The following is a 25,648-nucleotide window of genomic DNA, read 5'->3' on the forward strand; positions in this document are numbered from 1 at the left end:
ATGGAATTTTATAGGTTCAATGAAAATTCTTTCATAATTTACTCATCCTCGTGTTGTTTTAAACCTGTATGCATTAGTTTTTTCTGATTAACACAAAAGAAAATATTTTGAGGAATGATGGTAAACCCACAGCAGGTAGTGACCATTGACTCCCATAGTAGGAAAAAAAATGAAGGAATTTTATATGTTAAATGAAAATTCTTTCATAATTTACTCATCCTTGTGTTGTTTTAAACCTGTATGCATTAGTTTTTTTTCTGATTAACACAAAATAAAAAAATTTTGAGGAATGATGGTAAACCCACAGCAGATAGTTACCATTGACTCCCATAGTAGGAATAAAAAAATGATGGAATTTTATAGGTTCAATGAAAATTCTTTCATAATTTACTCATCCTTGTGTTGTTTTAAACCTGTATGCATTAGTTTTTTCTGATTAACACAAAAGAAAATATTTTGAGGAATGATGGTAAACCCACAGCAGATAGTGACCATTGACTCCCATAGTAGGAATAAAAAAATGATGGAATTTTATAGGTTCAATGAAAATTCTTTCATAATTTACTCATCCTTGTGTTGTTTTAAACCTGTATGCATTAGTTTTTTTCTGATTAACACAAAAGAAAATATTTTGAGGAATGATGGTAAACCCACAGCAGATAGTGACCATTGACTCCCATAGTAGGAATAAAAAAATGAAGGAATTTTATATGTTAAATGAAAATTATTTCATAATTTACTCATCCTTGTGTTCTTTTAAACGTGTATCCATTAGTTTTTTTCTGATTAACACAAAAGAAAATATTTTGAGGAATGATGGTAAACCCACAGCAGATAGTTACCATTGACTCCCATAGTAGGAATAAAAAAATGATGGAATTTTATAGGTTCAATGAAAATTCTTTCATAATTTACTCATCCTTGTGTTGTTTTAAACCTGTATGCATTAGTTTTTTTCTGATTAACACAAAAGAAAATATTTTGAGGAATGATGGTAAACCCACAGCAGATAGTGACCATTGACTACCATAGTAGGAATAAAAAAAAGATGGAATTTTATAGGTTCAATGAAAATTCTTTCATAATTTACTCATCCTCGTGTTGTTTTAAACCTGTATGCATTAGTTTTTTTCTGATTAACACAAAAGAAAATATTTTGAGGAATGATGGTAAACCCACAGCAGATAGTGACCATTGACTCCCATAGTAGGAATAAAAAAAAGATGGAATTTTATAGGTTCAATGAAAATTCTTTCATAATTTACTCATCCTCGTGTTGTTTTAAACCTGTATGCATTAGTTTTTTCTGATTAACACAAAATAAAATATTTTGAGGAATGATGGTAAACCCACAGCAGATAGTGACCATTGACTCCCATAGTAGGAATAAAAAAAGATGGAATTTTATATGTTAAATGAAAATTCTTTCATAATTTACTCATCCTCGTGTTGTTTTAAACCTGTATGCATTAGTTTTTTCTGATTAACACAAAAGAAAATATTTTGAGGAATGATGGTAAACCCACAGCAGATAGTGACCATTGACTCCCATAGTAGGAATAAAAAAAAGATGGAATTTTATAGGTTCAATGAAAATTCTTTCATAATTTACTCATCCTCGTGTTGTTTTAAACCTGTATGCATTAGTTTTTTTCTGATTAACACAAAAGAAAATATTTTGAGGAATGATGGTAAACCCACAGCAGATAGTGACCATTGACTCCCATAGTAGGAATAAAAAAAAGATGGAATTTTATAGGTTCAATTAAAATTCTTTCATAATTTACTCATCCTCGTGTTGTTTTAAACCTGTATGCATTAGTTTTTTCTGATTAACACAAAAGAAAATATTTTGAGGAATGATGGTAAACCCACAGCAGATAGTGACCATTGACTCCCATAGTAGGAATAAAAAATGATGGAATTTTATAGGTTCAATGAAAATTCTTTCATAATTTACTCATCCTTGTGTTGTTTTAAACCTGTATGCATTAGTTTTTTTCTGATTAACACAAAATAAAATATTTTGAGGAATGATGGTAAACCCACAGCAGATAGTGACCATTGACTCCCATAGTAGGAATAAAAAATGATGGAATTTTATAGGTTCAATGAAAATTATTTCATAATTTACTCATCCTTGTGTTGTTTTAAACCTGTATGCATTAGTTTTTTTCTGATTAACACAAAAGAAAATATTTTGAGGAATGATGGTAAACCCACAGCAGATAGTTACCATTGACTCCCATAGTAGGAATAAAAAAATGATGGAATTTTATAGGTTCAAGAAAAATTATTTCATAATTTACTCATCCTTGTGTTGTTTTAAGCCTGTATGCATTAGTTTTTTTCTGATTAACACAAAAGAAAATATTTTGAGGAATGATGGTAAACCCACAGCAGATAGTGACCATTGACTCCCATAGTAGGAATAAAAAAATGATGGAATTTTATGGGTTCAATGAAAAAACTTTCATAATTTACTCATTCTTGTGTTGTATTAAACCTGTATGCATTAGTTTTTTCTGATTAACACAAAAGAAAATATTTTGAGGAATGATGGTAAACCCACAGCAGATAGTGACCATTGACTCCCATAGTAGGAATAAAAAAATGATGGAATTTTATAGGTTCAAGAAAAATTATTTCATAATTTACTCATCCTTGTGTTGTTTTAAGCCTGTATGCATTAGTTTTTTTCTGATTAACACAAAAGAAAATATTTTGAGGAATGATGGTAAACCCACAGCAGATAGTGACCATTGACTCCCATAGTAGGAATAAAAAAATGATGGAATTTTATAGGTTCAATGAAAAAACTTTCATAATTTACTCATCCTTGTGTTGTTTTAAACCTGTATGCATTAGTTTTTTTCTGATTAACACAAAAGAAAATATTTTGAGGAATGATGGTAAACCCACAGCAGATAGTTACCATTGACTCCCATAGTAGGAATAAAAAAATGATGGAATTTTATAGGTTCAATGAAAATTCTTTCATAATTTACTCATCCTCGTGTTGTTTTAAACCTGTATGCATTAGTTTTTTTCTGATTAACACAAAAGAAAATATTTTGAGGAATGATGGTAAACCCACAGCAGATAGTGACCATTGACTCCCATAGTAGGAATAAAAAAAAGATGGAATTTTATAGGTTCAATGAAAATTCTTTCATAATTTACTCATCCTCGTGTTGTTTTAAACCTGTATGCATTAGTTTTTTTCTGATTAACACAAAAGAAAATATTTTGATGAATGATGGTAAACCCACAGCAGATAGTGACCATTGACTCCCATAGTAGGAATAAAAAAAAGATGGAATTTTATAGGTTCAATGAAAATTCTTTCATAATTTACTCATCCTCGTGTTGTTTTAAACCTGTATGCATTCGTTTTTTTCTGATTAACACAAAAGAAAAATATTTTGAGGAATGATGGTAAACCCACAGCAGATAGTGACCATTGACTCCCATAGTAGGAATAAAAAAATGAAGGAATTTTATATGTTAAATGAAAATTATTTCATAATTTACTCATCCTTGTGTTGTTTTAAACGTGTACCCATTAGTTTTTTTCTGATTAACACAAAAGAAAATATTTTGAGGAATGATGGTAAACCCAAAGCAGATAGTTACCATTGACTCCCATAGTAGGAATAAAAAAATGATGGAATTTTATAGGTTCAATGAAAATTCTTTCATAATTTACTCATCCTTGTGTTGTTTTAAACCTGTATGCATTAGTTTTTTTCTGATTAACACAAAAGAAAATATTTTGAGGAATGATGGTAAACCCACAGCAGATAGTGACCATTGACTCCCATAGTAGGAATAAAAAAATGAAGGAATTTTATATGTTAAATGAAAATTATTTCATAATTTACTCATCCTTGTGTTCTTTTAAACGTGTATCCATTAGTTTTTTTCTGATTAACACAAAAGAAAATATTTTGAGGAATGATGGTAAACCCACAGCAGATAGTTACCATTGACTCCCATAGTAGGAATAAAAAAATGATGGAATTTTATAGGTTCAATGAAAATTCTTTCATAATTTACTCATCCTTGTGTTGTTTTAAACCTGTATGCATTAGTTTTTTTCTGATTAACACAAAAGAAAATATTTTGAGGAATGATGGTAAACCCACAGCAGATAGTGACCATTGACTACCATAGTAGGAATAAAAAAAAGATGGAATTTTATAGGTTCAATGAAAATTCTTTCATAATTTACTCATCCTCGTGTTGTTTTAAACCTGTATGCATTAGTTTTTTTCTGATTAACACAAAAGAAAATATTTTGAGGAATGATGGTAAACCCACAGCAGATAGTGACCATTGACTCCCATAGTAGGAATAAAAAAAAGATGGAATTTTATAGGTTCAATGAAAATTCTTTCATAATTTACTCATCCTCGTGTTGTTTTAAACCTGTATGCATTAGTTTTTTCTGATTAACACAAAATAAAATATTTTGAGGAATGATGGTAAACCCACAGCAGATAGTGACCATTGACTCCCATAGTAGGAATAAAAAAAGATGGAATTTTATATGTTAAATGAAAATTCTTTCATAATTTACTCATCCTCGTGTTGTTTTAAACCTGTATGCATTAGTTTTTTCTGATTAACACAAAAGAAAATATTTTGAGGAATGATGGTAAACCCACAGCAGATAGTGACCATTGACTCCCATAGTAGGAATAAAAAAAAGATGGAATTTTATAGGTTCAATGAAAATTCTTTCATAATTTACTCATCCTCGTGTTGTTTTAAACCTGTATGCATTAGTTTTTTTCTGATTAACACAAAAGAAAATATTTTGAGGAATGATGGTAAACCCACAGCAGATAGTGACCATTGACTCCCATAGTAGGAATAAAAAAAAGATGGAATTTTATAGGTTCAATTAAAATTCTTTCATAATTTACTCATCCTCGTGTTGTTTTAAACCTGTATGCATTAGTTTTTTCTGATTAACACAAAAGAAAATATTTTGAGGAATGATGGTAAACCCACAGCAGATAGTGACCATTGACTCCCATAGTAGGAATAAAAAATGATGGAATTTTATAGGTTCAATGAAAATTCTTTCATAATTTACTCATCCTTGTGTTGTTTTAAACCTGTATGCATTAGTTTTTTTCTGATTAACACAAAATAAAATATTTTGAGGAATGATGGTAAACCCACAGCAGATAGTGACCATTGACTCCCATAGTAGGAATAAAAAATGATGGAATTTTATAGGTTCAATGAAAATTATTTCATAATTTACTCATCCTTGTGTTGTTTTAAACCTGTATGCATTAGTTTTTTTCTGATTAACACAAAAGAAAATATTTTGAGGAATGATGGTAAACCCACAGCAGATAGTTACCATTGACTCCCATAGTAGGAATAAAAAAATGATGGAATTTTATAGGTTCAAGAAAAATTATTTCATAATTTACTCATCCTTGTGTTGTTTTAAGCCTGTATGCATTAGTTTTTTTCTGATTAACACAAAAGAAAATATTTTGAGGAATGATGGTAAACCCACAGCAGATAGTGACCATTGACTCCCATAGTAGGAATAAAAAAATGATGGAATTTTATGGGTTCAATGAAAAAACTTTCATAATTTACTCATTCTTGTGTTGTATTAAACCTGTATGCATTAGTTTTTTCTGATTAACACAAAAGAAAATATTTTGAGGAATGATGGTAAACCCACAGCAGATAGTGACCATTGACTCCCATAGTAGGAATAAAAAAATGATGGAATTTTATAGGTTCAAGAAAAATTATTTCATAATTTACTCATCCTTGTGTTGTTTTAAGCCTGTATGCATTAGTTTTTTTCTGATTAACACAAAAGAAAATATTTTGAGGAATGATGGTAAACCCACAGCAGATAGTGACCATTGACTCCCATAGTAGGAATAAAAAAATGATGGAATTTTATAGGTTCAATGAAAAAACTTTCATAATTTACTCATCCTTGTGTTGTTTTAAACCTGTATGCATTAGTTTTTTTCTGATTAACACAAAAGAAAATATTTTGAGGAATGATGGTAAACCCACAGCAGATAGTTACCATTGACTCCCATAGTAGGAATAAAAAAATGATGGAATTTTATAGGTTCAATGAAAATTCTTTCATAATTTACTCATCCTCGTGTTGTTTTAAACCTGTATGCATTAGTTTTTTTCTGATTAACACAAAAGAAAATATTTTGAGGAATGATGGTAAACCCACAGCAGATAGTGACCATTGACTCCCATAGTAGGAATAAAAAAAAGATGGAATTTTATAGGTTCAATGAAAATTCTTTCATAATTTACTCATCCTCGTGTTGTTTTAAACCTGTATGCATTAGTTTTTTTCTGATTAACACAAAAGAAAATATTTTGATGAATGATGGTAAACCCACAGCAGATAGTGACCATTGACTCCCATAGTAGGAATAAAAAAAAGATGGAATTTTATAGGTTCAATGAAAATTCTTTCATAATTTACTCATCCTCGTGTTGTTTTAAACCTGTATGCATTCGTTTTTTTCTGATTAACACAAAAGAAAAATATTTTGAGGAATGATGGTAAACCCACAGCAGATAGTGACCATTGACTCCCATAGTAGGAATAAAAAAATGAAGGAATTTTATATGTTAAATGAAAATTATTTCATAATTTACTCATCCTTGTGTTGTTTTAAACGTGTATCCATTAGTTTTTTTCTGATTAACACAAAAGAAAATATTTTGAGGAATGATGGTAAACCCAAAGCAGATAGTTACCATTGACTCCCATAGTAGGAATAAAAAAATGATGGAATTTTATAGGTTCAATGAAAATTCTTTCATAATTTACTCATCCTTGTGTTGTTTTAAACCTGTATGCATTAGTTTTTTTCTGATTAACACAAAAGAAAATATTTTGAGGAATGATGGTAAACCCACAGCAGATAGTGACCATTGACTCCCATAGTAGGAATAAAAAAATGAAGGAATTTTATATGTTAAATGAAAATTATTTCATAATTTACTCATCCTTGTGTTGTTTTAAACGTGTATCCATTAGTTTTTTTCTGATTAACACAAAAGAAAATATTTTGAGGAATGATGGTAAACCCACAGCAGATAGTTACCATTGACTCCCATAGTAGGAATAAAAAAATGATGGAATTTTATAGGTTCAATGAAAATTCTTTCATAATTTACTCATCCTTGTGTTGTTTTAAACCTGTATGCATTAGATTTTTTCTGATTAACACAAAAGAAAATATTTTGAGGAATGATGGTAAACCCACAGCAGATAGTGACCATTGACTCCCATAGTAGGAATAAAAAAAGATGGAATTTTATAGGTTCAATGAAAATTCTTTCATAATTTACTCATCCTCGTGTTGTTTTAAACCTGTATGCATTAGTTTTTTTCTGATTAACACAAAAGAAAATATTTTGAGGAATGATGGTAAACCCACAGCAGATAGTGACCATTGACTCCCATAGTAGGAATAAAAAAAAGATGGAATTTTATAGGTTCAATGAAAATTCTTTCATAATTTACTCATCCTCGTGTTGTTTTAAAGCAACACTAAAGAACTCTGGCTCTTTGCTCCCCCTACAGGTTAGAAGCGTAATTGTTCATTACCACTGTCATAAATACTGAGGCATAGCTGGCTCTGATTGGATTGTAGGTCTGCCGTAAAGCAAGTTTTTGTAGTATTCACTCGGACTACAGGACCACTACCCGACGTTTGGAAACTTCTTTAGTGCGGTTTTGGTCGATAGAGGGCTGCAAAGCGAATGTGAAAGTGCTGTTCACCCTGTTTAGAGTGGATGAACGACTGAAACTGTTTTGGAAGCGTTATTTTAAGGTAAAAAAAACTCTTTGGTGTTGCTTTAAACCTGTATGCATTAGTTTTTTCTGATTAACACAAAAGAAAATATTTTGAGGAATGATGGTAAACCCACAGCAGATAGTGACCATTGACTCCCATAGTAGGAATAAAAAAATGAAGGAATTTTATATGTTAAATGAAAATTATTTCATAATTTACTCATCCTTGTGTTGTTTTAAACGTGTATGCATTAGTTTTTTTCTGATTAACACAAAAGAAAATATTTTGAGGAATGATGGTAAACCCACAGCAGATAGTGACCATTGACTCCCATAGTAGGAATAAAAAAATGATGGAATTTTATAGGTTCAATGAAAATTCTTTCATAATTTACTCATCCTTGTGTTGTTTTAAACCTGTATGCATTAGTTTTTTTCTGATTAACACAAAATAAAATATTTTGGGGAATGATGGTAAACCCACAGCAGATAGTGACCATTGACTCCCATAGTAGGAATAAAAAAAGATGGAATTTTATATGTTAAATGAAAATTCTTTCATAATTTACTCATCCTCGTGTTGTTTTAAACCTGTATGCATTAGTTTTTTCTGATTAACACAAAAGAAAATATTTTGAGGAATGATGGTAAACCCACAGCAGATAGTGACCATTGACTCCCATAGTAGGAATAAAAAAATGATGGAATTTTATAGGTTCAATGAAAATTCTTTCATAATTTACTCATCCTTGTGTTGTTTTAAACCTGTATGCATTAGTTTTTTTCTGATTAACACAAAAGAAAATATTTTGAGGAATGATGGTAAACCCACAGCAGATAGTGACCATTGACTCCCATAGTAGGAATAAAAAAAGATGGAATTTTATAGGTTCAATGAAAATTCTTTCATAATTTACTCATCCTCGTGTTGTTTTAAACCTGTATGCATTAGTTTTTTTCTGATTAACACAAAAGAAAATATTTTGAGGAATGATGGTAAACCCACAGCAGATAGTGACCATTGACTCCCATAGTAGGAATAAAAAAAAGATGGAATTTTATAGGTTCAATGAAAATTCTTTCATAATTTACTCATCCTCGTGTTGTTTTAAACCTGTATGCATTAGTTTTTTCTGATTAACACAAAAGAAAATATTTTGAGGAATGATGGTAAACCCACAGCAGATAGTGACCATTGACTCCCATAGTAGGAAAAAAAATGAAGGAATTTTATATGTTAAATGAAAATTCTTTCATAATTTACTCATCCTTGTGTTGTTTTAAACCTGTATGCATTAGTTTTTTTCTGATTAACACAAAATAAAAAAATTTTGAGGAATGATGGTAAACCCACAGCAGATAGTTACCATTGACTCCCATAGTAGGAATAAAAAAATGATGGAATTTTATAGGTTCAATGAAAATTCTTTCATAATTTACTCATCCTTGTGTTGTTTTAAACCTGTATGCATTAGTTTTTTCTGATTAACACAAAAGAAAATATTTTGAGGAATGATGGTAAACCCACAGCAGATAGTGACCATTGACTCCCATAGTAGGAATAAAAAAATGATGGAATTTTATAGGTTCAATGAAAATTCTTTCATAATTTACTCATCCTTGTGTTGTTTTAAACCTGTATGCATTAGTTTTTTTCTGATTAACACAAAAGAAAATATTTTGAGGAATGATGGTAAACCCACAGCAGATAGTGACCATTGACTCCCATAGTAGGAATAAAAAAATGAAGGAATTTTATATGTTAAATGAAAATTATTTCATAATTTACTCATCCTTGTGTTCTTTTAAACGTGTATCCATTAGTTTTTTTCTGATTAACACAAAAGAAAATATTTTGAGGAATGATGGTAAACCCACAGCAGATAGTTACCATTGACTCCCATAGTAGGAATAAAAAAATGATGGAATTTTATAGGTTCAATGAAAATTCTTTCATAATTTACTCATCCTTGTGTTGTTTTAAACCTGTATGCATTAGTTTTTTTCTGATTAACACAAAAGAAAATATTTTGAGGAATGATGGTAAACCCACAGCAGATAGTGACCATTGACTCCCATAGTAGGAATAAAAAAAAGATGGAATTTTATAGGTTCAATGAAAATTCTTTCATAATTTACTCATCCTCGTGTTGTTTTAAACCTGTATGCATTAGTTTTATTCTGATTAACACAAAAGAAAATATTTTGAGGAATGATGGTAAACCCACAGCAGATAGTGACCATTGACTCCCATAGTAGGAATAAAAAAAAGATGGAATTTTATAGGTTCAATGAAAATTCTTTCATAATTTACTCATCCTCGTGTTGTTTTAAACCTGTATGCATTAGTTTTTTCTGATTAACACAAAATAAAATATTTTGAGGAATGATGGTAAACCCACAGCAGATAGTGACCATTGACTCCCATAGTAGGAATAAAAAAAGATGGAATTTTATATGTTAAATGAAAATTCTTTCATAATTTACTCATCCTCGTGTTGTTTTAAACCTGTATGCATTAGTTTTTTCTGATTAACACAAAAGAAAATATTTTGAGGAATGATGGTAAACCCACAGCAGATAGTGACCATTGACTCCCATAGTAGGAATAAAAAAAAGATGGAATTTTATAGGTTCAATGAAAATTCTTTCATAATTTACTCATCCTCGTGTTGTTTTAAACCTGTATGCATTAGTTTTTTTCTGATTAACACAAAAGAAAATATTTTGAGGAATGATGGTAAACCCACAGCAGATAGTGACCATTGACTCCCATAGTAGGAATAAAAAAAAGATGGAATTTTATAGGTTCAATTAAAATTCTTTCATAATTTACTCATCCTCGTGTTGTTTTAAACCTGTATGCATTAGTTTTTTCTGATTAACACAAAAGAAAATATTTTGAGGAATGATGGTAAACCCACAGCAGATAGTGACCATTGACTCCCATAGTAGGAATAAAAAAATGATGGAATTTTATAGGTTCAATGAAAATTCTTTCATAATTTACTCATCCTCGTGTTGTTTTAAACCTGTATGCATTAGTTTTTTCTGATTAACACAAAAGAAAATATTTTGAGGAATGATGGTAAACCCACAGCAGATAGTGACCATTGACTCCCATAGTAGGAAAAAAAAAGATGGAATTTTATAGGTTCAATGAAAATTCTTTCATAATTTACTCATCCTCGTGTTGTTTTAAACCTGTATGCATTAGTTTTTTTCTGATTAACACAAAAGAAAATATTTTGAGGAATGATGGTAAACCCACAGCAGATAGTGACCATTGACTCCCATAGTAGGAATAAAAAAATGAAGGAATTTTATATGTTAAATGAAAATTATTTCATAATTTACTCATCCTTGTGTTGTTTTAAACGTGTATCCATTAGTTTTTTTCTGATTAACACAAAAGAAAATATTTTGAGGAATGATGGTAAACCCACAGCAGATAGTGACCATTGACTCCCCTAGTAGGAATAAAAAATGATGGAATTTTATAGGTTCAATGAAAATTCTTTCATAATTTACTCATCCTCGTGTTGTTTTAAACCTGTATGCATTAGTTTTTTCTGATTAACACAAAAGAAAATATTTTGAGGAATGATGGTAAACCCACAGCAGATAGTGACCATTGACTCCCATAGTAGGAATAAAAAAATGATGGAATTTTATAGGTACCATCAACTGTGTGCTAATTATATATATTTTTTAATATTTTCTTCATCATTTATCAAGATACTTCTAAATAATTTTTTTCCTACTATGGAAGTCAATGGTAATTTATTTCATTATTTGCTTTGCAGGCTTGCAGAGCTGATATGATGACGACTTAAACATCCTCGACACAACTGAAGGAACAACTTAAAGAGATTGTTAAATGAAAATTATTTCATTATTTACTCATCGTCGTGTTGTTTTAAACCTGTATGCATTAGTTTTTTTCGGATTAACACAAAAGAAAATATTATGAGGAATGATGGTAAACCCACAGCAGATAGTTACCAATGACTCCCATAGTAGGAATAAAAAAATGATGGAATTTTATAGGTTCAAGAAAAATTCTTTCATAATTTACTCATCCTTGTGTTGTTTTAAACCTGTATGCATTAGTTTTTTTCTGATTAACACAAAAGAAAATATTTTGAGGAATGATGGTAAACCCACAGCAGATAGTGACCATTGACTCCCATAGTAGGAATAAAAAAATGATGGAATTTTATAGGTTCAATGAAAATTCTTTCATAATTTACTCATCCTTGTGTTGTTTTAAACCTGTATGCATTAGTTTTTTTCTGATTAACACACAATAAAAAAAATTTGAGGAATGATGGTAAACCCACAGCAGATAGTTACCATTGACTCCCATAGGAGGAATAAAAAAATGAAGGAATTTTATATGTTAAATGAAAATTCTTTCATAATTTACTCATCCTCGTGTTGTTTTAAACCTGTATGCATTAGTTTTTTCTGATTAACACAAAAGAAAATATTTTGAGGAATGATGGTAAACCCACAGCAGATAGTGACCATTGACTCCCATAGTAGGAATAAAAAAATGAAGGAATTTTATATGTTAAATGAAAATTCTTTCATAATTTACTCATCCTTGTGTTGTTTTAAACCTGTATGCATTAGTTTTTTTCTGATTAACACAAAATAAAATATTTTGAGGAATGATGGTAAACCCACAGCAGATAGTGACCATTGACTCCCATAGTAGGAATAAAAAATGATGGAATTTTATAGGTTCAATGAAAATTCTTTCATAATTTACTCATCCTTGTGTTGTTTTAAACCTGTATGCATTAGTTTTTTTCTGATTAACACAAAAGAAAATATTTTGAGGAATGATGGTAAACCCACAGCAGATAGTGACCATTGACTCCCATAGTAGGAATAAAAAAATGATGGAATTTTATGGGTTCAATGAAAAAACTTTCATAATTTACTCATCCTTGTGTTGTTTTAAACCTGTATGCATTAGTTTTTTTCTGATTAACACAAAAGAAAATATTTTGAGGAATGATGGTAAACCCACAGCAGATAGTTACCATTGACTCCCATAGTAGGAATAAAAAAATGATGGAATTTTATAGGTTCAATGAAAATTCTTTCATAATTTACTCATCCTTGTGTTGTTTTAAACCTGTATGCATTAGTTTTTTTCTGATTAACACAAAATAAAATATTTTGAGGAATGATGGTAAACCCACAGCAGATAGTGACCATTGACTCCCATAGTAGGAATAAAAAAATGATGGAATTTTATAGGTTCAATGAAAATTCTTTCATAATTTACTCATCCTCGTGTTGTTTTAAACCTGTATGCATTAGTTTTTTTCTGATTAACACAAAAGAAAATATTTTGATGAATGATGGTAAACCCACAGCAGATAGTGACCATTGACTCCCATAGTAGGAATAAAAAAAAGATGGAATTTTATAGGTTCAATGAAAATTCTTTCATAATTTACTCATCCTCGTGTTGTTTTAAACCTGTATGCATTAGTTTTTTTCTGATTAACACAAAAGAAAATATTTTGAGGAATGATGGTAAACCCACAGCAGATAGTGACCATTGACTCCCATAGTAGGAATAAAAAAATGAAGGAATTTTATATGTTAAATGAAAATTATTTCATAATTTACTCATCCTTGTGTTGTTTTAAACGTGTATCCATTAGTTTTTTTCTGATTAACACAAAAGAAAATATCTTGAGGAATGATGGTAAACCCACAGCAGATAGTTACCATTGACTCCCATAGTAGGAATAAAAAAATGATGGAATTTTATAGGTTCAATGAAAATTCTTTCATAATTTACTCATCCTTGTGTTGTTTTAAACCTGTATGCATTAGTTTTTTTCTGATTAACACAAAAGAAAATATTTTGAGGAATGATGGTAAACCCACAGCAGATAGTGACCATTGACTCCCATAGTAGGAATAAAAAAATGAAGGAATTTTATATGTTAAATGAAAATTATTTCATAATTTACTCATCCTTGTGTTGTTTTAAACGTGTATCCATTAGTTTTTTTCTGATTAACACAAAAGAAAATATTTTGAGGAATGATGGTAAACCCACAGCAGATAGTTACCATTGACTCCCATAGTAGGAATAAAAAAATGATGGAATTTTATAGGTTCAATGAAAATTCTTTCATAATTTACTCATCCTTGTGTTGTTTTAAACCTGTATGCATTAGATTTTTTCTGATTAACACAAAAGAAAATATTTTGAGGAATGATGGTAAACCCACAGCAGATAGTGACCATTGACTCCCATAGTAGGAATAAAAAAAAGATGGAATTTTATAGGTTCAATGAAAATTCTTTCATAATTTACTCATCCTCGTGTTGTTTTAAACCTGTATGCATTAGTTTTTTCTGATTAACACAAAAGAAAATATTTTGAGGAATGATGGTAAACCCACAGCAGATAGTGACCATTGACTCCCATAGTAGGAATAAAAAAAAGATGGAATTTTATAGGTTCAATGAAAATTCTTTCATAATTTACTCATCCTCGTGTTGTTTTAAACCTGTATGCATTAGTTTTTTCTGATTAACACAAAAGAAAATATTTTGAGGAATGATGGTAAACCCACAGCAGATAGTGACCATTGACTCCCATAGTAGGAATAAAAAAATGAAGGAATTTTATATGTTAAATGAAAATTATTTCATAATTTACTCATCCTTGTGTTGTTTTAAACGTGTATGCATTAGTTTTTTTCTGATTAACACAAAAGAAAATATTTTGAGGAATGATGGTAAACCCACAGCAGATAGTGACCATTGACTCCCATAGTAGGAATAAAAAAATGATGGAATTTTATAGGTTCAATGAAAATTCTTTCATAATTTACTCATCCTTGTGTTGTTTTAAACCTGTATGCATTAGTTTTTTTCTGATTAACACAAAATAAAATATTTTGGGGAATGATGGTAAACCCACAGCAGATAGTGACCATTGACTCCCATAGTAGGAATAAAAAAAGATGGAATTTTATATGTTCAATGAAAATTCTTTCATAATTTACTCATCCTCGTGTTGTTTTAAACCTGTATGCATTAGTTTTTTCTGATTAACACAAAAGAACATATTTTGAGGAATGATGGTAAACCCACAGCAGATAGTGACCATTGACTCCCATAGTAGGAATAAAAAAATGATGGAATTTTATAGGTTCAATGAAAATTCTTTCATAATTTACTCATCCTTGTGTTGTTTTAAACCTGTATGCATTAGTTTTTTTCTGATTAACACAAAAGAAAATATTTTGAGGAATGATGGTAAACCCACAGCAGATAGTGACCATTGACTCCCATAGTAGGAATAAAAAAAAGATGGAATTTTATAGGTTCAATGAAAATTCTTTCATAATTTACTCATCCTCGTGTTGTTTTAAACCTGTATGCATTAGTTTTTTTCTGATTAACACAAAAGAAAATATTTTGAGGAATGATGGTAAACCCACAGCAGATAGTGACCATTGACTCCCATAGTAGGAATAAAAAAAAGATGGAATTTTATAGGTTCAATGAAAATTCTTTCATAATTTACTCATCCTCGTGTTGTTTTAAACCTGTATGCATTAGTTTTTTTCTGATTAACACAAAAGAAAATATTTTGAGGAATGATGGTAAACCCACAGCAGGTAGTGACCATTGACTCCCCTAGTAGGAAAAAAAATGAAGGAATTTTATATGTTAAATGAAAATTCTTTCATAATTTACTCATCCTTGTGTTGTTTTAAACCTGTATGCATTAGTTTTTTTCTGATTAACACAAAATAAAAAAAATTTTGAGGAATGATGGTAAACCCACAGCAGATAGTTACCATTGACTCCCATAGTAGGAATAAAAAAATGATGGAATTTTATAGGTTCATTGAAAATTCTTTCATAATTTACTCATCCTTGTGTTGTTTTAAACCTGTATGCATTAGTTTTTTCTGATTAACACAAAAGAAAATATTTTGAGGAATGATGGTAAACCCACAGCAGATAGTGACCATTGACTCCCATAGTAGGAATAAAAAAAAGATGGAATTTTATAGGTTCAATGAAAACTCTTTCATAATTTACTCATCCTCGTGTTGTTTTAAACCTGTATGCATTAGTTTTTTTCTGATTAACACAAAAGAAAATATTTTGAGGAATGATGGTAAACCCACAGCAGATAGTGACCATTGACTCCCATAGTAGGAATAAAAAAATGAAGGAATTTTATATGTTAAATGAAAATTATTTCATAATTTACTCATCCTTGTGTTGTTTTAAACGTGTATCCATTAGTTTTTTTCTGAATAACACAAAAGAAAATATTTTGAGGAATGATGGTAAACCCACAGCAGATAGTTACCATTGACTCCCATAGTAGGAATAAAAAAATGATGGAATTTTATAGGTTCAATGAAAATTCTTTCATAATTTACTCATCCTTGTGTTGTTTTAAACCTGTATGCATTAGTTTTTTTCTGATTAACACAAAAGAAAATATTTTGAGGAATGATGGTAAACCCACAGCAGATAGTGACCATTGACTCCCATAGTAGGAATAAAAAATGATGGAATTTTATAGGTTCAATGAAAATTCTTTCATAATTTACTCATCCTTGTGTTGTTTTAAACCTGTATGCATTAGTTTTTTTCTGATTAACACAAAAGAAAATATTTTGAGGAATGATGGTAAACCCACAGCAGATAGTGACCATTGACTCCCATAGTAGGAATTAAAAAATGATGGAATTTTATGGGTTCAATGAAAAAACTTTCATAATTTACTCATCCTTGTGTTGTTTTAAACCTGTATGCATTAGTTTTTTTCTGATTAACACAAAAGAAAATATTTTGAGGAATGATGGTAAACCCACAGCAGATAGTTACCATTGACTCCCATAGTAGGAATAAAAAAATGATGGAATTTTATAGGTTCAATGAAAATTCTTTCATAATTTACTCATCCTTGTTTTGTTTTAAACCTGTATGCATTAGTTTTTTCTGATTAACACAAAAGAAAATATTTTGAGGAATGATGGTAAACCCACAGCAGATAGTGACCATTGACTCCCATAGTAGGAATAAAAAAATGATGGAATTTTATAGGTTCAATGAAAATTCTTTCATAATTTACTCATCCTCGTGTTGTTTTAAACCTGTATGCATTAGTTTTTTTCTGATTAACACAAAAGAAAATATTTTGATGAATGATGGTAAACCCACAGCAGATAGTGACCATTGACTCCCATAGTAGGAATAAAAAAAAGATGGAATTTTATAGGTTCAATGAAAATTCTTTCATAATTTACTCATCCTCGTGTTGTTTTAAACCTGTATGCATTAGTTTTTTTCTGATTAACACAAAAGAAAATATTTTGAGGAATGATGGTAAACCCACAGCAGGTAGTGACCATTGACTCCCATAGTAGGAAAAAAAATGAAGGAATTTTATATGTTAAATGAAAATTCTTTCATAATTTACTCATCCTTGTGTTGTTTTAAACCTGTATGCATTAGTTTTTTTCTGATTAACACAAAATAAAAAAAATTTTGAGGAATGATGGTAAACCCACAGCAGATAGTTACCATTGACTCCCATAGTAGGAATAAAAAAATGATGGAATTTTATAGGTTCAATGAAAATTCTTTCATAATTTACTCATCCTTGTGTTGTTTTAAACCTGTATGCATTAGTTTTTTCTGATTAACACAAAAGAAAATATTTTGAGGAATGATGGTAAACCCACAGCAGATAGTGACCATTGACTCCCATAGTAGGAATAAAAAAATGATGGAATTTTATAGGTTCAATGAAAATTCTTTCATAATTTACTCATCCTTGTGTTGTTTTAAACCTGTATGCATTAGTTTTTTTCTGATTAACACAAAAGAAAATATTTTGAGGAATGATGGTAAACCCACAGCAGATAGTGACCATTGACTCCCATAGTAGGAATAAAAAAAAGATGGAATTTTATAGGTTCAATGAAAACTCTTTCACAATTTACTCATCCTCGTGTTGTTTTAAACCTGTATGCATTAGTTTTTTTCTGATTAACACAAAAGAAAATATTTTGAGGAATGATGGTAAACCCACAGCAGATAGTGACCATTGACTCCCATAGTAGGAATAAAAAAATGAAGGAATTTTATATGTTAAATGAAAATTATTTCATAATTTACTCATCCTTGTGTTGTTTTAAACGTGTATCCATTAGTTTTTTTCTGAATAACACAAAAGAAAATATTTTGAGGAATGATGGTAAACCCACAGCAGATAGTTACCATTGACTCCCATAGTAGGAATAAAAAAATGATGGAATTTTATAGGTTCAATGAAAATTCTTTCATAATTTACTCATCCTTGTGTTGTTTTAAACCTGTATGCATTAGTTTTTTTCTGATTAACACAAAAGAAAATATTTTGAGGAATGATGGTAAACCCACAGCAGATAGTGACCATTGACTCCCATAGTAGGAATAAAAAATGATGGAATTTTATAGGTTCAATGAAAATTCTTTCATAATTTACTCATCCTTGTGTTGTTTTAAACCTGTATGCATTAGTTTTTTTCTGATTAACACAAAAGAAAATATTTTGAGGAATGATGGTAAACCCACAGCAGATAGTGACCATTGACTCCCATAGTAGGAATAAAAAAATGATGGAATTTTATAGGTTCAATGAAAATTCTTTCATAATTTACTCATCCTCGTGTTGTTTTAAACCTGTATGCATTAGTTTTTTCTGATTAACACAAAAGAAAATATTTTGAGGAATGATGGTAAACCCACAGCAGATAGTGACCATTGACTCCCATAGTAGGAATAAAAAAATGATGGAATTTTATAGGTTCAATGAAAATTCTTTCATAATTTACTCATCCTCGTGTTGTTTTAAACCTGTATGCATTAGTTTTTTTCTGATTAACACAAAAGAAAATATTTTGATGAATGATGGTAAACCCACAGCAGATAGTGACCATTGACTCCCATAGTAGGAATAAAAAAAAGATGGAATTTTATAGGTTCAATGAAAATTCTTTCATAATTTACTCATCCTCGTGTTGTTTTAAACCTGTATGCATTAGTTTTTTTCTGATTAACACAAAAGAAAATATTTTGAGGAATGATGGTAAACCCACAGCAGGTAGTGACCATTGACTCCCATAGTAGGAAAAAAAATGAAGGAATTTTATATGTTAAATGAAAATTCTTTCATAATTTACTCATCCTTGTGTTGTTTTAAACCTGTATGCATTAGTTTTTTTCTGATTAACACAAAATAAAAAAAATTTTGAGGAATGATGGTAAACCCACAGCAGATAGTTACCATTGACTCCCATAGTAGGAATAAAAAAATGATGGAATTTTATAGGTTCAATGAAAATTCTTTCATAATTTACTCATCCTTGTGTTGTTTTAAACCTGTATGCATTAGTTTTTTCTGATTAACACAAAAGAAAATATTTTGAGGAATGATGGTAAACCCACAGCAGATAGTGACCATTGACTCCCATAGTAGGAATAAAAAAATGATGGAATTTTATAGGTTCAATGAAAATTCTTTCATAATTTACTCATCCTTGTGTTGTTTTAAACCTGTATGCATTAGTTTTTTTCTGATTAACACAAAAGAAAATATTTTGAGGAATGATGGTAAACCCACAGCAGATAGTGACCATTGACTCCCATAGTAGGAATAAAAAAAAGATGGAATTTTATAGGTTCAATGAAAACTCTTTCACAATTTACTCATCCTCGTGTTGTTTTAAACCTGTATGCATTAGTTTTTTTCTGATTAACACAAAAGAAAATATTTTGAGGAATGATGGTAAACCCACAGCAGATAGTGACCATTGACTCCCATAGTAGGAATAAAAAAATGAAGGAATTTTATATGTTAAATGAAAATTATTTCATAATTTACTCATCCTTGTGTTGTTTTAAACGTGTATCCATTAGTTTTTTTCTGAATAACACAAAAGAAAATATTTTGAGGAATGATGGTAAACCCACAGCAGATAGTTACCATTGACTCCCATAGTAGGAATAAAAAAATGATGGAATTTTATAGGTTCAATGAAAATTCTTTCATAATTTACTCATCCTTGTGTTGTTTTAAACCTGTATGCATTAGTTTTTTTCTGATTAACACAAAAGAAAATATTTTGAGGAATGATGGTAAACCCACAGCAGATAGTGACCATTGACTCCCATAGTAGGAATAAAAAATGATGGAATTTTATAGGTTCAATGAAAATTCTTTCATAATTTACTCATCCTTGTGTTGTTTTAAACCTGTATGCATTAGTTTTTTTCTGATTAACACAAAAGAAAATATTTTGAGGAATGATGGTAAACCCACAGCAGATAGTGACCATTGACTCCCATAGTAGGAATTAAAAAATGATGGAATTTTATGGGTTCAATGAAAAAACTTTCATAATTTACTCATCCTCGTGTTGTTTTAAACCTGTATGCATTAGTTTTTTTCTGATTAACACAAAAGAAAATATTTTGAGGAATGATGGTAAACCCACAGCAGATAGTTACCATTGACTCCCATAGTAGGAATAAAAAAATGATGGAATTTTATAGGTTCAATGAAAATTCTTTCATAATTTACTCATCCTTGTTTTGTTTTAAACCTGTATGCATTAGTTTTTTCTGATTAACACAAAAGAAAATATTTTGAGGAATGATGGTAAACCCACAGCAGATAGTGACCATTGACTCCCATAGTAGGAATAAAAAAATGATGGAATTTTATAGGTTCAATGAAAATTCTTTCATAATTTACTCATCCTCGTGTTGTTTTAAACCTGTATGCATTAGTTTTTTTCTGATTAACACAAAAGAAAATATTTTGATGAATGATGGTAAACCCACAGCAGATAGTGACCATTGACTCCCATAGTAGGAATAAAAAAAAGATGGAATTTTATAGGTTCAATGAAAATTCTTTCATAATTTACTCATCCTCGTGTTGTTTTAAACCTGTATGCATTAGTTTTTTTCTGATTAACACAAAAGAAAATATTTTGAGGAATGATGGTAAACCCACAGCAGATAGTGACCATTGACTCCCATAGTAGGAATAAAAAAATGAAGGAATTTTATATGTTAAATGAAAATTATTTCATAATTTACTCATCCTTGTGTTGTTTTAAACGTGTATCCATTAGTTTTTTTCTGATTAACACAAAAGAAAATATCTTGAGGAATGATGGTAAACCCACAGCAGATAGTTACCATTGACTCCCATAGTAGGAATAAAAAAATGATGGAATTTTATAGGTTCAATGAAAATTCTTTCATAATTTACTCATCCTTGTGTTGTTTTAAACCTGTATGCATTAGTTTTTTTCTGATTAACACAAAAGAAAATATTTTGAGGAATGATGGTAAACCCACAGCAGATAGTGACCATTGACTCCCATAGTAGGAATAAAAAAATGAAGGAATTTTATATGTTAAATGAAAATTATTTCATAATTTACTCATCCTTGTGTTGTTTTAAACGTGTATCCATTAGTTTTTTTCTGATTAACACAAAAGAAAATATTTTGAGGAATGATGGTAAACCCACAGCAGATAGTTACCATTGACTCCCATAGTAGGAATAAAAAAATGATGGAATTTTATAGGTTCAATGAAAATTCTTTCATAATTTACTCATCCTTGTGTTGTTTTAAACGTGTATGCATTAGTTTTTTTCTGATTAACACAAAAGAAAATATTTTGAGGAATGATGGTAAACCCACAGCAGATAGTGACCATTGACTCCCATAGTAGGAATAAAAAAATGATGGAATTTTATAGGTTCAATGAAAATTCTTTCATAATTTACTCATCCTTGTGTTGTTTTAAACCTGTATGCATTAGTTTTTTTCTGATTAACACAAAATAAAATATTTTGGGGAATGATGGTAAACCCACAGCAGATAGTGACCATTGACTCCCATAGTAGGAATAAAAAAAGATGGAATTTTATATGTTAAATGAAAATTCTTTCATAATTTACTCATCCTCGTGTTGTTTTAAACCTGTATGCATTAGTTTTTTCTGATTAACACAAAAGAAAATATTTTGAGGAATGATGGTAAACCCACAGCAGATAGTGACCATTGACTCCCATAGTAGGAATAAAAAAATGATGGAATTTTATAGGTTCAATGAAAATTCTTTCATAATTTACTCATCCTTGTGTTGTTTTAAACCTGTATGCATTAGTTTTTTTCTGATTAACACAAAAGAAAATATTTTGAGGAATGATGGTAAACCCACAGCAGATAGTGACCATTGACTCCCATAGTAGGAATAAAAAAAAGATGGAATTTTATAGGTTCAATGAAAATTCTTTCATAATTTACTCATCCTCGTGTTGTTTTAAACCTGTATGCATTAGTTTTTTTCTGATTAACACAAAAGAAAATATTTTGAGGAATGATGGTAAACCCACAGCAGATAGTGACCATTGACTCCCATAGTAGGAATAAAAAAAAGATGGAATTTTATAGGTTCAATGAAAATTCTTTCATAATTTACTCATCCTCGTGTTGTTTTAAACCTGTATGCATTAGTTTTTTCTGATTAACACAAAAGAAAATATTTTGAGGAATGATGGTAAACCCACAGCAGGTAGTGACCATTGACTCCCATAGTAGGAAAAAAAATGAAGGAATTTTATATGTTAAATGAAAATTCTTTCATAATTTACTCATCCTTGTGTTGTTTTAAACCTGTATGCATTAGTTTTTTTCTGATTAACACAAAATAAAAAAAATTTTGAGGAATGATGGTAAACCCACAGCAGATAGTGACCATTGACTCCCATAGTAGGAATAAAAAAATGAAGGAATTTTATATGTTAAATGAAAATTATTTCATAATTTACTCATCCTTGTGTTGTTTTAAACGTGTATGCATTAGTTTTTTTCTGATTAACACAAAAGAAAATATTTTGAGGAATGATGGTAAACCCACAGCAGATAGTGACCATTGACTCCCATAGTAGGAATAAAAAAATGATGGAATTTTATAGGTTCAATGAAAATTCTTTCATAATTTACTCATCCTTGTGTTGTTTTAAACCTGTATGCATTAGTTTTTTTCTGATTAACACAAAATAAAATATTTTGGGGAATGATGGTAAACCCACAGCAGATAGTGACCATTGACTCCCATAGTAGGAATAAAAAAAGATGGAATTTTATATGTTAAATGAAAATTCTTTCATAATTTACTCATCCTCGTGTTGTTTTAAACCTGTATGCATTAGTTTTTTCTGATTAACACAAAAGAAAATATTTTGAGGAATGATGGTAAACCCACAGCAGATAGTGACCATTGACTCCCATAGTAGGAATAAAAAAATGATGGAATTTTATAGGTTCAATGAAAATTCTTTCATAATTTACTCATCCTTGTGTTGTTTTAAACCTGTATGCATTAGTTTTTTTCTGATTAACACAAAAGAAAATATTTTGAGGAATGATGGTAAACCCACAGCAGATAGTGACCATTGACTCCCATAGTAGGAATAAAAAAAAGATGGAATTTTATAGGTTCAATGAAAATTCTTTCATAATTTACTCATCCTCGTGTTGTTTTAAACCTGTATGCATTAGTTTTTTTCTGATTAACACAAAAGAAAATATTTTGAGGAATGATGGTAAACCCACAGCAGATAGTGACCATTGACTCCCATAGTAGGAATAAAAAAAAGATGGAATTTTATAGGTTCAATGAAAATTCTTTCATAATTTACTCATCCTCGTGTTGTTTTAAACCTGTATGCATTAGTTTTTTCTGATTAACACAAAAGAAAATATTTTGAGGAATGATGGTAAACCCACAGCAGGTAGTGACCATTGACTCCCATAGTAGGAAAAAAAATGAAGGAATTTTATATGTTAAATGAAAATTCTTTCATAATTTACTCATCCTTGTGTTGTTTTAAACCTGTATGCATTAGTTTTTTTCTGATTAACACAAAATAAAAAAAATTTTGAGGAATGATGGTAAACCCACAGCAGATAGTTACCATTGACTCCCATAGTAGGAATAAAAAAATGATGGAATTTTATAGGTTCAATGAAAATTCTTTCATAATTTACTCATCCTTGTGTTGTTTTAAACCTGTATGCATTAGTTTTTTCTGATTAACACAAAAGAAAATATTTTGAGGAATGATGGTAAACCCACAGCAGATAGTGACCATTGACTCCCATAGTAGGAATAAAAAAATGATGGAATTTTATAGGTTCAATGAAAATTCTTTCATAATTTACTCATCCTTGTGTTGTTTTATACGGTGGCTCATTGCTGCCACATACATATTATTTTTTTACTCAGTTATGTCGTTATAACGACATCTTTTCTCGTTAAAACGACATCTTTTCTCGTTAAAACGACATCTTTTCTTGTTAAAACGACATCTTTTCTCGTTATAACGAGATATTATGTCGTTAAAACGACATCTTTTCTCGTTATAACGACATCTTTTCTCGTTATAATAAGATAATTATGTCGTTAAAACGACATCTTTTCTCGTTAAAACGACATCTTTTCTCGTTATAACGAGATAATTATGTCGTTAAAACGACATCTTTTCTCGTTAAAACGAGATTATATGTCATTAAAACGAAATGTTTTTCTCGTTATAATGAGATATTATGTCATTAAAACGACATATTTTCTCATAATAACGAGATATTATGTCATTAAAACGACATCTTTTTCTCGGTAAAATTACACTGTAATAATAGGTCATTTTGCAGCAGCTTCATTGGTGAACCACGCGGTCCTGGCGTCCTGCTGTATGGTAGTCTAACTTACAGCAGCCACACTCATCAGATCGAACGCATGTTATGATGATAAAGTGTGTTTAAAGAAATAAAAAATAAGGTCAACATGGATTTCTGGACTTTTCTTCAGAATCGCGGGGTTTCTGGGGAATATATTCAAAAAATGAAACTGGACAAGGTAAGTTTTCTCATTCATGCTAAATCTAACAATTCCTACATATTTCGAGTAGGACGTTAGTTCGTTATGCGCGATTTACAGGCAAAAATTGATCTAAAACACATTTAATCTTTTTATACATTATGTGAATTCCATAATTTAAAAAAAAATCTGAACATTTGAAATTTAGAAATTGAATGAATCGAAGTCAATTGTCACACAAGCCAAACTGTACTGTTTACGATATGTATAGTTTTATTGTGTATAGGCCTAAGTTACCGTAGCAACATAATACGTAGCAATGTAAATTTCAATCAATCAGTCAACTTAAACAACAGCGCCCCCTTGAGTAGAAAATAACATCATGCAAATGCTACGGTTCTTAATGCTGCTGAGTATAATATTTGCACTGAAAAATAAAAATCAGTATTCTGTAGAATGTGTGTAAACTAGTAAGTGATATGTTGAGGTTACACACAATTAATAGTGATGTGTGTATATGTCTATTGTCATATACAAAACAGCACTACAACATTGGCAAATTTAGTTAAAAGGTTACTGTTACTTTAACTTAGCTTACCATTGAAATATATTATTTAATGTGGTCTGACATTTATTTTCTGTGGATCTACACCTATTAAATCTTATATATATATATATATATATATATTTTTTTTTAACAGATAGATGATAGCACTATAGAGGAGCTTGATGATGACAGCTTGTCAAGTTACATTCCCATCTATGGTGACAGGATTGCTGCAAGACGCTTCTGCAAGGAAAATGGTGGAAAAAGTGATTCAAATCGTACAAGACAGACTCTACTTGAAAAGTTAAAACAGA

Source organism: Paramisgurnus dabryanus, chromosome 18 (genome assembly GCF_030506205.2).
Source record: "Paramisgurnus dabryanus chromosome 18, PD_genome_1.1, whole genome shotgun sequence".
Taxonomy (NCBI): Eukaryota; Metazoa; Chordata; class Actinopteri; order Cypriniformes; family Cobitidae; genus Paramisgurnus; species Paramisgurnus dabryanus.